Genomic DNA, 12,342 nt, shown 5'->3' with positions numbered 1-12,342 from the left:
CGTGGTTTCTAGTTGTAACTAACAACTGTTTGTCAATATTCCTAGAATTATTTCGACGTGAAAACGTTCTGGTGCATTAGTAGGATCTACGACTAATATTTTAGGCCAAAACAATCCACCAAAGTTCCGAAAAACGTGTCTACGCATCCACGTTTCATCGTTATTTGAATTTCCCACCCAAGAATTGACGTCACGCTTCGCAGCCCTATTCAATATGGCTTGGCCAGCGGTAAAAGTTGCCTTTTATCTCGTCTTCACACGTCCCTCTCCCTTTTATCATACCTGCTTTTCTGTTTAGTGGCTGTGCCGAGACGCACCCTTGGATCTCGGATTCTTAATTGTACTAAAAAAAAAAGGAATCTGCTGCTTTGACACGAAAGAATCCAGAAGAAACACAGATCCCTTTTTCCCAAATGTACTTAGAATCCAACTTTCTTGGTATTAAACCCAGGCCTTTGGGTATTTGAAGAGAAAATTGTAAAGCAACAGTCGGAAAAACTGTTACTACCGAGTTATTAGTAAAAAGCGCTAAGTAAAGCAACCAACTAAAAAAAATAACTAGTTTCTCAGATATTTATTGGTACGTTTCAGTAATCATCTCGATAATCACAGCTCAAATGACAACCCTAAGAAACTGGACAAATGAGCTTCAATAAATCAAACTAAGCTCGGTTAGCACAAGTATAAACGCTAAGTCTTCTACTACTAAGTCTTCTACTGAGCTGTAAATTCTAAAATTGTAAGAGTAAGCCTTTTGGAAGACCACCTTTAAAATTCGAATTTATATTATTGAAAATTGAAGGATATGAATTTTAAGAAATTGAGGTAAAAATGTCACCGGAAAAGCGTCTCATAGAGGGGAAAGGACACCCTGGAACGGGGGGAGTGATAGATATTTGGCAAGAAAAAAGTTAAATGGTAGTGTGCCTTCATGTCCACTAATACGTTGTCTGGTATATAATAATTTTTTTTTATAAGTTTAGGTGATATGATAATGTATAAAGTTGTAAGATTTATATGTTTTTGTATTAAAATATCACCGAGTGGAGAGGAAAAGGGGAGGAAAAAAAAATAACAACTACCTCTGAAAAATGTTAAACAAAATTCCTTCTGTTGACACACAGAGCATGGTGATGGTGGTGGTTATGGTCCTGAGGTCAGTTTTGGGTTTAGGTCAGTTTTTCCATTTTTAACATGATGATAGCGATGCTGACAAGACATCAAAAAAGTGGAGCCCTTTCTTCTGGATAAATGAATTTAGCTTTGTGAAGACATCTGAGTCAAAGCCAAAGACAATGTTGGTGCCGATTTCCATAGAAACGGGTTCTGCTGAATGCATGATATACAGGCTGGAGTCACAGTAACCCTTGTCTACCAATGTGGCAGTTAATGTGAGATCAGCATTCAGCCGGAACCACTGGCACAGAATTCCTATGTCGTCAGGGAACGGCATCGCTATATTCTGCCTGTCAACAGAGTGGCATCTTCGCCCAGACAAGTAGCCAAACTGTATGACCCGCCCAACTAATACTCTCTTTCCCCTGCCAACCGGTCTGTAAATGTACCATTCACCGATACGCAATTCCGATTTCACACCGACCTCTGCATTGATTTGTGGCAACTCACGTAGTCCTACTCGTCGGCCCTTGACCATCACCCGTTTTAATCGGTCACTACTCAGCTTCTCAGAGCTTTCCCTCAGAAGCCACAACAGCGTGGATTTTCTTATTGGTGTTATGGAGCCGTCAGAAGTCTTAACAAGACAAAACCTAGAATTCTTCATGTTCGTGACAGGCTCACTAACCCAATTTTTCTCAACTTATTGTTTCACACAGTGAGCAATCACTGGCAAATCTTCAAAGATGCCGTCACTTTCCGAGGCCGATTCAGTGTCAGTCGTGGAAGCGTTTTCCTGCTTATCGGACAGAGTATTTTCCTCTGAGTCTTCGTCTGAGTCACTGTCATGAAGTACAGAAAGACGAGCATTCGGTACTTTGTGACCGAAAGCAGAAAGTACGTCGCCGGGTATCAAGGCTTTCATTATTCGCTGGCTTTCAATAGGAGCTCACCCTAGCTCGAGCTTGATTTCATCGTCCCCGGGCAAAGAAAAATTGGAACTGACAGACACAACACCAATGGATCTAACTCGCTTGGCCTTGGGCAAGGACAACTGTTCATTAGAATATTGAGCTTCAAAATCCGTTATACTTTCATATCGACGAATTCGATGTAGGAGTTGGAGGAACGAAAAGTTTATTACAGTACTGTTAGTGCTGGTTTGAGACCGCATCTTCCTAAAAAAATCTTCACATGGTTGGCTATTCATGTCGGAGAGTTTGAAAAGACGTTCGAGCCCAAGCCATTTGAATCGACGAATGGGAAGCACTAGGGAATGCATAATTATCTCTAGGCAATGGTGAAGGTTTTTGGTAATAAAATTCTCGTTCAACGCATAACGTCCACTTTGTAGGACCCAGGATCTCCAGTGTCGAACGCAGTAAACAACACGACCAAGTAAAGATAACCTCTCAAGAGGAGAAAGTTTGCCGTCGTAAAAAACGCGCCGTACGCTTTCCATAAGTCAAAGACAAAACTGTGTTCCTTCGCTTCTAGGAACACGCTGTTTCAGGTGTGCCGGAGGCACGGAGCCACAGCCGGAGGCACGAAGGAAGGGACACCTGCGACAGTCCGTTAATAGCTCCCTCGACTAGAACCCCTGACCTCATTTGTGATATAAAAAAAGTCAATAGTAAAAATGGTACCTTCACAAGTTGTTTTCAATTCACCGTACGGTCATGATATGAGAAGTTCTCGTTTACTAATAATCGAGAAAATTACCAAGAGTATTTCTTCAAGATACGGGAACCTTGTCTCCCTGAAATTTAGCTTAATCAGGAAGATTCTTGCAAAGCTTTACGCAGCGGTTGCTCTCCTTCATTTGCTCTATGTATCTTCATTATGGGACTGGTTCACACAAACTGACAGACTAAAACCCCGGTCTGTGTACAGCAAATATTTCAAGTTTTTGCATCGATACCTACTCTACGAGAGAAGCGCATTTGACCTAAGATCCCAAAATATGGTAGACCCATCTGTTGTTGTGTCGTCTACGGAAAAAAGGGCTGAAAAAAAGGCGTTGGAAAAATTGTTCGAGCTTTGCCTCTACATCTGATCTACGAGTGCAAATGAAGAAGTTACTGCTTAATTTTGTTCTGTGATATTGAGTGTTCTTGTTTTTTTCCTTTTCTTCTTTTGTATTGTTCTGCTTTTTCTCTTTTTTTTTGTATGAACAGGCAAAAATAAAATTATTATTATTTTTATTATAAATTCTCCAGAGGGGATTATCTACGGAAGCAACTTTCTGCGAAGAGGCGAACTTTTCCACGGAGGAGGGGATTTCTGGCATAATTAAAAAAATATTTTCAAATTAAAGTGCTCTAGGAAAAAGTTTTCACCCAGAGCCGCCCGAAAGACATTTTTTTGGGAATTTGTTTTTAAGCTAGAATGGAATTGTCTGAGAGGAGTTTTCCTTGCTTGGGGGGGGGGGGATTTTACATGGGAATAAATTTCCACTGAGAGATTTTCAATGGAGAGAAAGAATTTTCCATGCAGGGGAGCCGGATATCTCGGCATTATTAAAAAACGATCAGAAATTAAATAAAACAAAACAAGGTTTTTCAACTGAAAGTAAGGACCGACATCAAAACCTAAAACAAACAGAAATTATTACGCATTTGAGGGGGTTTGCCCCCTGCCATAAAATTCATTCTTCACGCTAAAATTGACTTTTTGTCCAAATTCTTTAAGAGCCACTCCTGAAACACAAGGGATCATTCTATTAAAATAATATGATTTTTTAACTGTTCTAAAAATTTTTAGTGTAAAAAGCAAAGTATTGAGGATAGGGGAGCCTCCCTTATATACATAATAATTTCTGTTCGTTTTAATTTTAGATGTTGCTCCTTAATTTCAGTTGAAAAAAAACTTTTTTTTATTTAATTGAATAGATAGATAGATAGATCGTGTATTTCAAAAAGCCCAAGAGCCATATACACACAAAAAATATGAAAATAGAAAAATTACAACAGAGCAAATTACAAACACACATTAACATGAATACATAGCGAAAAATACCTTCTGGTAAAATACCAAAAAAATAACTTTAATTCCATATAATTAATAATAATTAATTGTAAAAACATTTCCTTCTTTTTAATCCCTTCTCTATGTACGCACCAATACGAAATATTGTGGTTGGATTACTACTTTGTAAGATATTTGGAAGCAGCAAAACAATCCCATGTAAGTAATTTTCCCTTAAATCAAAGAGCACCGGGCACTTTCTGAGAAAATGGTCCAAATCTTCGTCCTCATCCCTACAAAGAGGACACACATACCGACCATCAGGATGTACTATCTCCTTGTTGGACACCATTAGTCTGCTCTGGGTTGGAATGCAATTCGCCCTAAGCTGAATCCATCGACATGAAATCATAGCCGGTAAATTGAATTTAAAATTAATTTCCTCTCCAAAACTAGGTTTAACCTGATTATAATGATTCAATGTAGCAGAATTTAAAACCAGCCCTTGCCAATACTGAATTTCTTGACCCTCTAAGATAAATCGTACCTGGCTTACTAAATTTGTTGGTAGATCAGGGGAACCAAGACTGAATACTGTTTCGTATTTAATTGAATACGAAACACAAGGATTTTCACCTAAAAGTAAGGAGCACCAATAAAACAAAAAACAAATAGACTCTATTCTGTCTATGAGGGGGGTGGCGGGGTGCCCCTTCCTGGACTCTCACCTTTTACTCTGAAGTCTTAAAGTTCTTTCTAGAATACTTCTCGTTTAAATTCAACGGCCTTTGTGTTGGACCTTTAAATGGAGGAATATTTCATGGGGGAAGAGAATTTCCATAAAGAGGGCACTGGATTTCTCAGCATTATTTAAAAAATAATCAGAAATTAAATAAAAAACAAGTTTTTTCAAGTGAAAGTTTTTCAACAGAAAATATTACGTACATAGGGGGGTTGCCTCTCATCAATAGCTCTTTCTTACGCTAAACTTCTTTTTAACTTCTAAATGACGTTATTATTCTAATTAAACATCCTTTGTGATTCAGGAGTCATTCTTAAATAACTAGAACAAAAATCAAACTTAGGTCATTAGAAGGTTATTATTTGTTAAAAAGAGTAAAACCAATATACAAATTTCGTTTTAATTATTCATGTACGGTGACCAAATCAAAACCTGCATTAGTTCAAAAATTTTCAGAAATTAAATAAAAAAAGTTTTTTTTTTAACTGAATACTTTCAGGAGTGACATTAAAACTTATAATGAACAGAAATTATTACTTATATGAAAGGGGCTGTCCCCTCCTCAGCGCCTCTCTCTCTACGCTAAAGTTTGACTCTTTCTCACAACTCTAATTTTCAAAACAATAAAAAAATTTAGTGTAAAGAGCCAGGCGTTGAGGAGGGGACAGCCCCTTTCATATACGGAATAATTTCTGTCCGTTCTAAGCTTTAATGTCGCTCCTTACTTTTAGTTGAAAAACTTGTTTTTTTTCAGTTTAATTTTCTCTTAAGGCCTACTCACAGGAATATTTTAATAATACCGATATTTAGCTAGCACTTTTTGAGCCATCCAGAAATTCTCATAGATTTTTCAGCCAATCACAAAATTATATGAAAAAGTCTGATTGGCTTAACATAGCGCTAAATAAAATCCTCGTAATAGTAAAATCTCATTGTGAATAGGTATTTACAATGGCTAGAACCTTAATTTAATCCCCTTATTAATTCCAAAGAATTAAAACAATTTCTTATGGCAAATACAATATTCTGAAAAAGCCCTTTTCTAAGAGTCGGATATCCTTGTTTTGAATATTGAATATAGTATTTTTGATTTTTTTTCTAAATAATGGATTCTCATCCACGTCCCTACCACTGGGGAACTACAAAAACATAAAACAATTTTTAGTGACGAAGATTCCTTTCCAAGAGTCAGATATCATTATTTTGAATGTCGGATGTAGCAGTTCTAATTTTGTCCCGAACACTCATTTCTCTTAGAACCTTCGCCAATTTAACAACTGTTTTCTTGAAAGGTGGTTGATTAGTTTCTTTTGGATTCTTTGGATTATTTTGAATAGTATTTTTTGAAGAAAGCTAGGTTTGTACATATTTAACAATATTGGGATTAAAAATAATAGGAATGTTGACGAAGCTAAAGTCGGTGCTTTGATATCCGGGGTAGGGTTCTTTGGGTCTAAAGTTGGAAGGGTAATGCCGATTGGTAATTGGCGAAGCTAAAGTCGGTGCTTTGATATCCGGGATAGGGTCCTTCGGGGTCTGAAGTTGGAACGGTAATACCAATTGGTAATTTGCGAAGCTAAAGTCGATGCTTTGATACCTGGGCTAGGGTTCTTCGGGTCCAAAGTTGGAACGGTAATACCGATTGGTAATTTTGGTACTCGGGAATATCAATAAAATACGGATGAAATGATGATATCTCCATGCATACAGGGTAATAGTGGTAACATTACTTACTAAAACTGTCACGATGGGAAATATGAAGTCGATAGTAGGCTATACAGAGAAGAAAATAGAGGGCAAATCTTTGTTGATGCTGTACCACAACGTGCCCCACCAGAGCCAGAAATCTAAATTATTAAAACATAAGCATCTCTTTTTGCTCAAAAAGATTGATGGCTGTTCAACTTTATATTCAGGGAGATATCCTGAATATATCCTGAAATATCCTGGAATATATCCTGGAGATATCCTGAAATAAATGACATGTCATTTATTTTACATACTGGTTTTCAAAGAGTAGAGAAAAATAACTGCTGCCCCGGGCTAAGACCCCAAGGAGTATTTTAGCAGGAACCTGGATGTATTTCTTTCTACAATATTTTATAGTTTTCGTTTTAGTTTATTGTTTCTCGTGGAAGAACAATTTTCTTCTAATTAGGGTTTTCCAGTAGAAAAATAGGGTGTTCTCGAATTGGGGGGGAATAAGCCATCAAAAAAATAATCAAAGAAGTTTAAGCTTCATGGGAAGGAGTATAAGTCTGAAAACTGCTTAGTAATGCAGAACGTTGTCAGTAGCAGTTCTATCAGTATTAGTAGTAGTGGTAATAGCAGTAGTAGCAATAGTAGGAGTAGTGTTAGTAGTAGTAGTAGCAGCAGCAGCAGTAGTTGTAGCAGTAATTTCAGTAGTAACAGCAGTAGCAGTAGTATTAGTAGTATAAGAGGCAGAACTAGTAATAGTATTAATGGTAGTGATGGTATAATGGTAATAGTAATGCTTGCACTGGTAGTAGTAATAGTAGTAGTAGCAGTAGTAGTAATAGTAGTAGCAGTAGTAGTAGTGGTAGTAACAATAGCAGTAGTAGCAGTAGTTGTAATATTGGTAGTAGTAGTAGTAATGGTAGGAGTACTAGTGTTTTGCCATACCAAACAGTTCGTGGTAACGAACTGTAAGTAAGGAGCGACCCGGCTCAATAGTAACCGAAACTCTAAAAGCAAAATTTTGATACCGATTGCTACATCAAAAGAATTGGATTTTTATGCTGATTTCAAATATGTAAGTTTGATCAAGTTTAATTTTATCCATCAAAAGTTACCAGCCTTAAAAAATTTGCCTTATTTTCAAAAAAAGGGGGAAACACCCCATAAAAGTAATAGAATGAAAATCGCATCGTCAGATTTAGCGTATGAGAGAACCCTACTGTAAAGGTTTCAAGCTCATATTTGCAAAAATGTGGAATTTTGTATTTCTTGTCAGAAGTAAAATCACGGATCACGGGTAGATCCAATGGTCCTAGAATATCGATTGAGGGTTTATTTAAATGGAAAATTAAAAGCTCTACTGTTATTTTTAATTGACAAAAAATGGAGGGCAATTAGCCTCCCACACATGCTCATTTTTTCCCAAAGTCTCCCGATCAAAATTTTGAGATAGACATTTTGTTAAGCATAGTCGAAAAATGTAATAACTATGTCTTTGAGGATGATTTAATCCCCAACAGTCCCCAGCGGTAGGACTGAAAGTTATCACCTTTGCCCATGAAACTATACAGACATTGTCAGGGGAGATTTTTTATGGTGGGGCGAAGTGGGGAGGGGTCAGGGGGAGGCGGTTACGTGGGAGGATCTTTCAATGGAGACATTTTTCATGGGAGAAGAGAACCTTCCATGAAGGGGGTGCCGGATTTCCCAGCATTATTTTAAAAACGATCAGAAATTAAATAAAAAACAAGTTTTTTCAACTGAAAGTAAGGAGATAATTTCGCAGACCACACTGCCTTTCCATGACGATAAATAAAAGTAAAAATAAGGATAAAATCCTTTTAATGGACAGTGTTTCACAAACAGTGATAAAATTTCACAGAAAAATACTAAATATTTCGGTCACATATTCAGTGACCGTCATCACTAGTAAAACTAAATAGTTTAGTTTTACTACTGATGACTGTCACTTCATATGTGACCGAAATATCTAGTATTTTTTGTGAAATTTTATCACTGTTTGTGAAACACTGTCTATCAAAAGGACTTTATCTCTATTTGAACTTTTATTTATCGTGAAAGTAAGGAGCAACATTAAAACTTAAAACGAACAGAAATTATTACGTATATGAGAGGGTTCTCCCCCTCGTCAGTGCCACGTTCTTTACACTAAAGTTTTTCTTAGTAGTTTCAAAAGAACTATTTATTCTAATCAAACGGCCTTTGTGATTCAGGGGTCATTCTTAAAGAATTGAAACAAAATTCAAACTTTAGCTTAAATAGCGAGGTATTGACGAGGGGGCAACCCTTCATATACGTAATCATTTATGTTCGTTTTAAGTTTTAATGCTGCTCCTTACTTTCAGTTGAGAAACTTGTTTTTTATTTAATTATTTTTAAACATTACAACTGTTTCCTGGAAGTTTCATGGTTAAAACAGCCACAGTGAGTAATTCAAGGACTTATTAGATCACTTTAAAACTTTACAGTTACCACTACAGTCCTTCCCCCTCCACTCCCCAAGGAAGGCTCTAAGAACAAACTAACACTGCTTTTAGTATATTCTTACGTATGGAGGTTTAAAGAACATCTTCAATCTAATCAACAAACAAAATTGAATATTCAATCTATATATGCAATTGAGCTGTTCCTGTTAAATTCCAGACCTTTGTTAATTTTTTTTTATTCATCCTCTTTTATATTCTACTTTGTTCCAGGGCATTATTTTTTTCAAGCATTTTTTTTATTCCGTATTGCTTTTAGATTTTCACTGTTTACTGTTTAAATTTTTCGTTTTCCCCTTGTAGGCTACTGGCAACTCCAAAGTCTTGTTACTTATGTCCGAAACATGTTTACAATGTACTTTCCCCCGATGAATGTCAGTTGAGCTGAGGTGCACCAACCCCAAAAAGAGATTATACGGAAATTAAAAAAAGAGGAAAAGATAAAAAAGTGTAATAAATTTCTTATAATTCATGATAATGGCAAAATAGCAAAGTTCCACATTTTTGTTGATAGTAAGCCCTTGTAGCAGTAGCGGATCCAGGAGGGCAGGGGTGCGCTCCCCCCTAGCGTAGTCAAAAGTAGTGTAATTTACTTAATTAACTCAAGTTTGCGTTAATTAAACTTGCTCCTAACGCAAGTTTATCGGATCAACCTATTTTGCGCTCCCCCCCCCCTAAAAAATCCTGGATCCGCCCCTGCCTTGTAGTAGAGTTTTCTGATATGCTGAATCTGAGGAAGTGATTTTAATTAAGATAGCTTGACTTTTTGAGGGTATTTCCTCCCTGTTTCAAAAATCAGGCAATTCTTTTCAGGCTCACAGCTTTTGAAATGTGAAAAATTCCAAAAACGCCTTAAAGAAATTACTGTATGTGGAATCAGCATAAAAATCATTTTTATATATTAATTCTTATTAAAATTGCTTTGTATTTTTTGGTCATTATTGGGCCAAGTTGCTCCTTACTTAAAGTTAGTTACCATGAACTGTTTGACACAGAATATTTACTTAAAATTATGTGGCATAAGCTTTTATATTCCAAACATGCTCAGTTTGCCACGTAATATACGTAAATCAAGGCTAATATTTTTCTATTCTAAGAAATAGTCCACTTTTAGTATCTCTCCTGCTCCTGTCCAGCGTTACCATACAAAATTTCCTTTTTCTTCACTATGATCACCGTTTCCAGAAAATTTTGTGACTAAAAAAATCATTGTATATGTTATAATGTAGCCTATACTAGAAAGGAAAAAAGAAAAAAAAAGAAATGGATATCCCGAGACGAAAGGTTTTAGAAGATTTTTTTGGATAAACTAGTATTCCACTCCAGGAGAGTTTATTCAGCGGTTTTGTTTTAAAAGTGGCCAAAAAAGATCTGTTTGTTTACTTCTAAAATCTTTTGTTTTAGCAAGATAAACCAACTGCTTTGTAATGAAAAACTAAAATCAGTAAGGAAACAATTAAAATTTTTGAGAATTTATAAAAAAAATTGATAAACATAAACACCATTATGATTCTAGATATTTAAGACATATAGACAAAATATTTTTCTAAATGTCTAAATTAGCCTTGCACATACTTTGTCCAGTGACATTCCTCAGGACATCGTGAAAGAATAAATTCGGCTTGAAATAAAATTAGTCGAGTGTCAAATACCCTCCTAAAAAGCAGGGTCACCGTTTGGGTGGGGGAGAGGGCAGGAAGACAATTGACATCTCTAGATTCCGAATAGCATCTTTTGCTATTATAATTGAAGAACTTGAAAAAATAGAAAATTGATCCGCTTATATTTTGACCAATTCTTTTATTTGTATCGTTATAGAAAAATTGAAAAAAATTCTTACCCCTCTCCCCCTTTCGTTTTCCTGAACTGAAGCCCCTGCAAAAACAGTCGTCTTGTTTTAAAAAAGGAAGATCTTTTCAGACAGTTTTACTATGAGCTCGTGAATATAGTACATGAACTTGTCGCAGGTAATCAAACAGTTCGTGATAACGAACTGTAAGTAAGGAGCGACCCGGCTCAATGGTAACCGAAACTCTAAAAAACGGAATTTTGATACCAATAGATACATCAAAAGAATCAGATTTTAATGCTAATTTCAAATATATAAGTTTCATCAAGTTTAGTCTTACCCGTCTAAAGTTATGCGCCTGAGAAAAGTTGGCTGATTTTAGAAACAAGGTAGAAAGACCCCCTAAAAGTTATAGAACCTTACTGAAAATCATACCATCATATTCAGTGTAGCAGAGAATTTTACTGTAGAGGTTTCAAGCACCTATCTAAAAAAATGTGGAATTTTCTATTTTTTGCCAGAAGAAAGATCACGGATGCGTGTTTATCTTTTTTTTTTTTTTTTATGTTTTTTGTTGTTTTTTTCCAGGAGTGATCATATCGACCCAGTGGTCCTAGAATATCGTGGGAGGGCTCATTGGAACGGAAATTTAAAATTTCTAGTGCCCTTTTTAAGTGACCAAAAAATGGAGGGCAACTAGGCCCCCTCCCACGCTCATTCTTTTCCCAAAGACATCCGATCAAAATTTTAAGATAGCCATTTTGTTCAACATGGTCGAAAATATGATAACTATGTCTTTCAGGATGACTTAATCCCCCAAAGTCCCCGGGGGGAGGGCTGAAAGCTATGCACTTTAACCCAATGTTATGAAATAGTATTGGTTATTGGGAAGTATACAGACGTTTTCATGAGGGATTTTTTCTGGTAGGTGGGGGGTGGGGGGGTCGGGGTTTGTATGGGAGGATCTTTCCATGACGGAAGTTTTCATGGGGGAAGGGACATTGCTATGAATTGCCGTATTTTCCAGCATTATTAAAGGAAAATATCAGAAATTAAATAAAAAAAAACAAGTTTTTCAACTGAAAGTAAGGAGCAACATCAAAACTTAAAACGAACAGAAAATATTACGTATATGATTGGGTTCACCCCCTATTCAATACCTCGCTCTTTAAGCCAAAGATTTTTTAGTACTTTCATAAAAGCTATTTATTCTAATTAACGGCCTTTGTGATTAAGGGTCATTTTTAAAGAATTGGAACAAAATTCGAACTTTAGCTTAGAGAGCAAAGTATTGACTAGGGGGCGAACCCCATAATATACGTATTTAAAATCTATTAATATAGAAGTTCGTTACGTTTGTTAATTCGTAAGTTACGTATATTTATTACTAATAAAAACATTCGTAAATAAAATTAAACATGTTTCAAGAAAGCAATTTAACCAAATAAAAGTAAAATTAGTATGCAAATTTTGTTTTAATTATTCATATACGGTGAGCCAAAATCAAAACCTACATTAATTCAAAA

General features: G+C 36.0%; 1 protein-coding gene across 1 annotated transcript in view; it reads left to right on the top strand.

Moving 5' to 3' along the window:
• The first annotated feature begins 6,083 nt into the window (after positions 1 to 6,083).
• Positions 6,084 to 12,342, top strand: part of LOC148945657 (uncharacterized) — a 149,429-nt gene continuing 143,170 nt past the window's right edge. The window contains exon 1 of the mRNA XM_089097859.1: positions 6,084 to 6,117. The gene's annotated coding sequence lies outside the window, so the exon portion shown is untranslated. The remainder of the gene's footprint in view (positions 6,118 to 12,342) is intronic.

The sequence above is a fragment of the Artemia sp. Qi Xiang Cuo genome, chromosome 12 (genome assembly GCF_049724085.1).
Source record: "Artemia sp. Qi Xiang Cuo chromosome 12, ASM4972408v1, whole genome shotgun sequence".
Taxonomy (NCBI): domain Eukaryota; kingdom Metazoa; phylum Arthropoda; class Branchiopoda; order Anostraca; family Artemiidae; genus Artemia; species Artemia sp. Qi Xiang Cuo.
The sequence above is the reverse complement of the archived record's forward strand: the minus strand, read 5'-3'. Positions and strand labels throughout refer to the sequence as shown.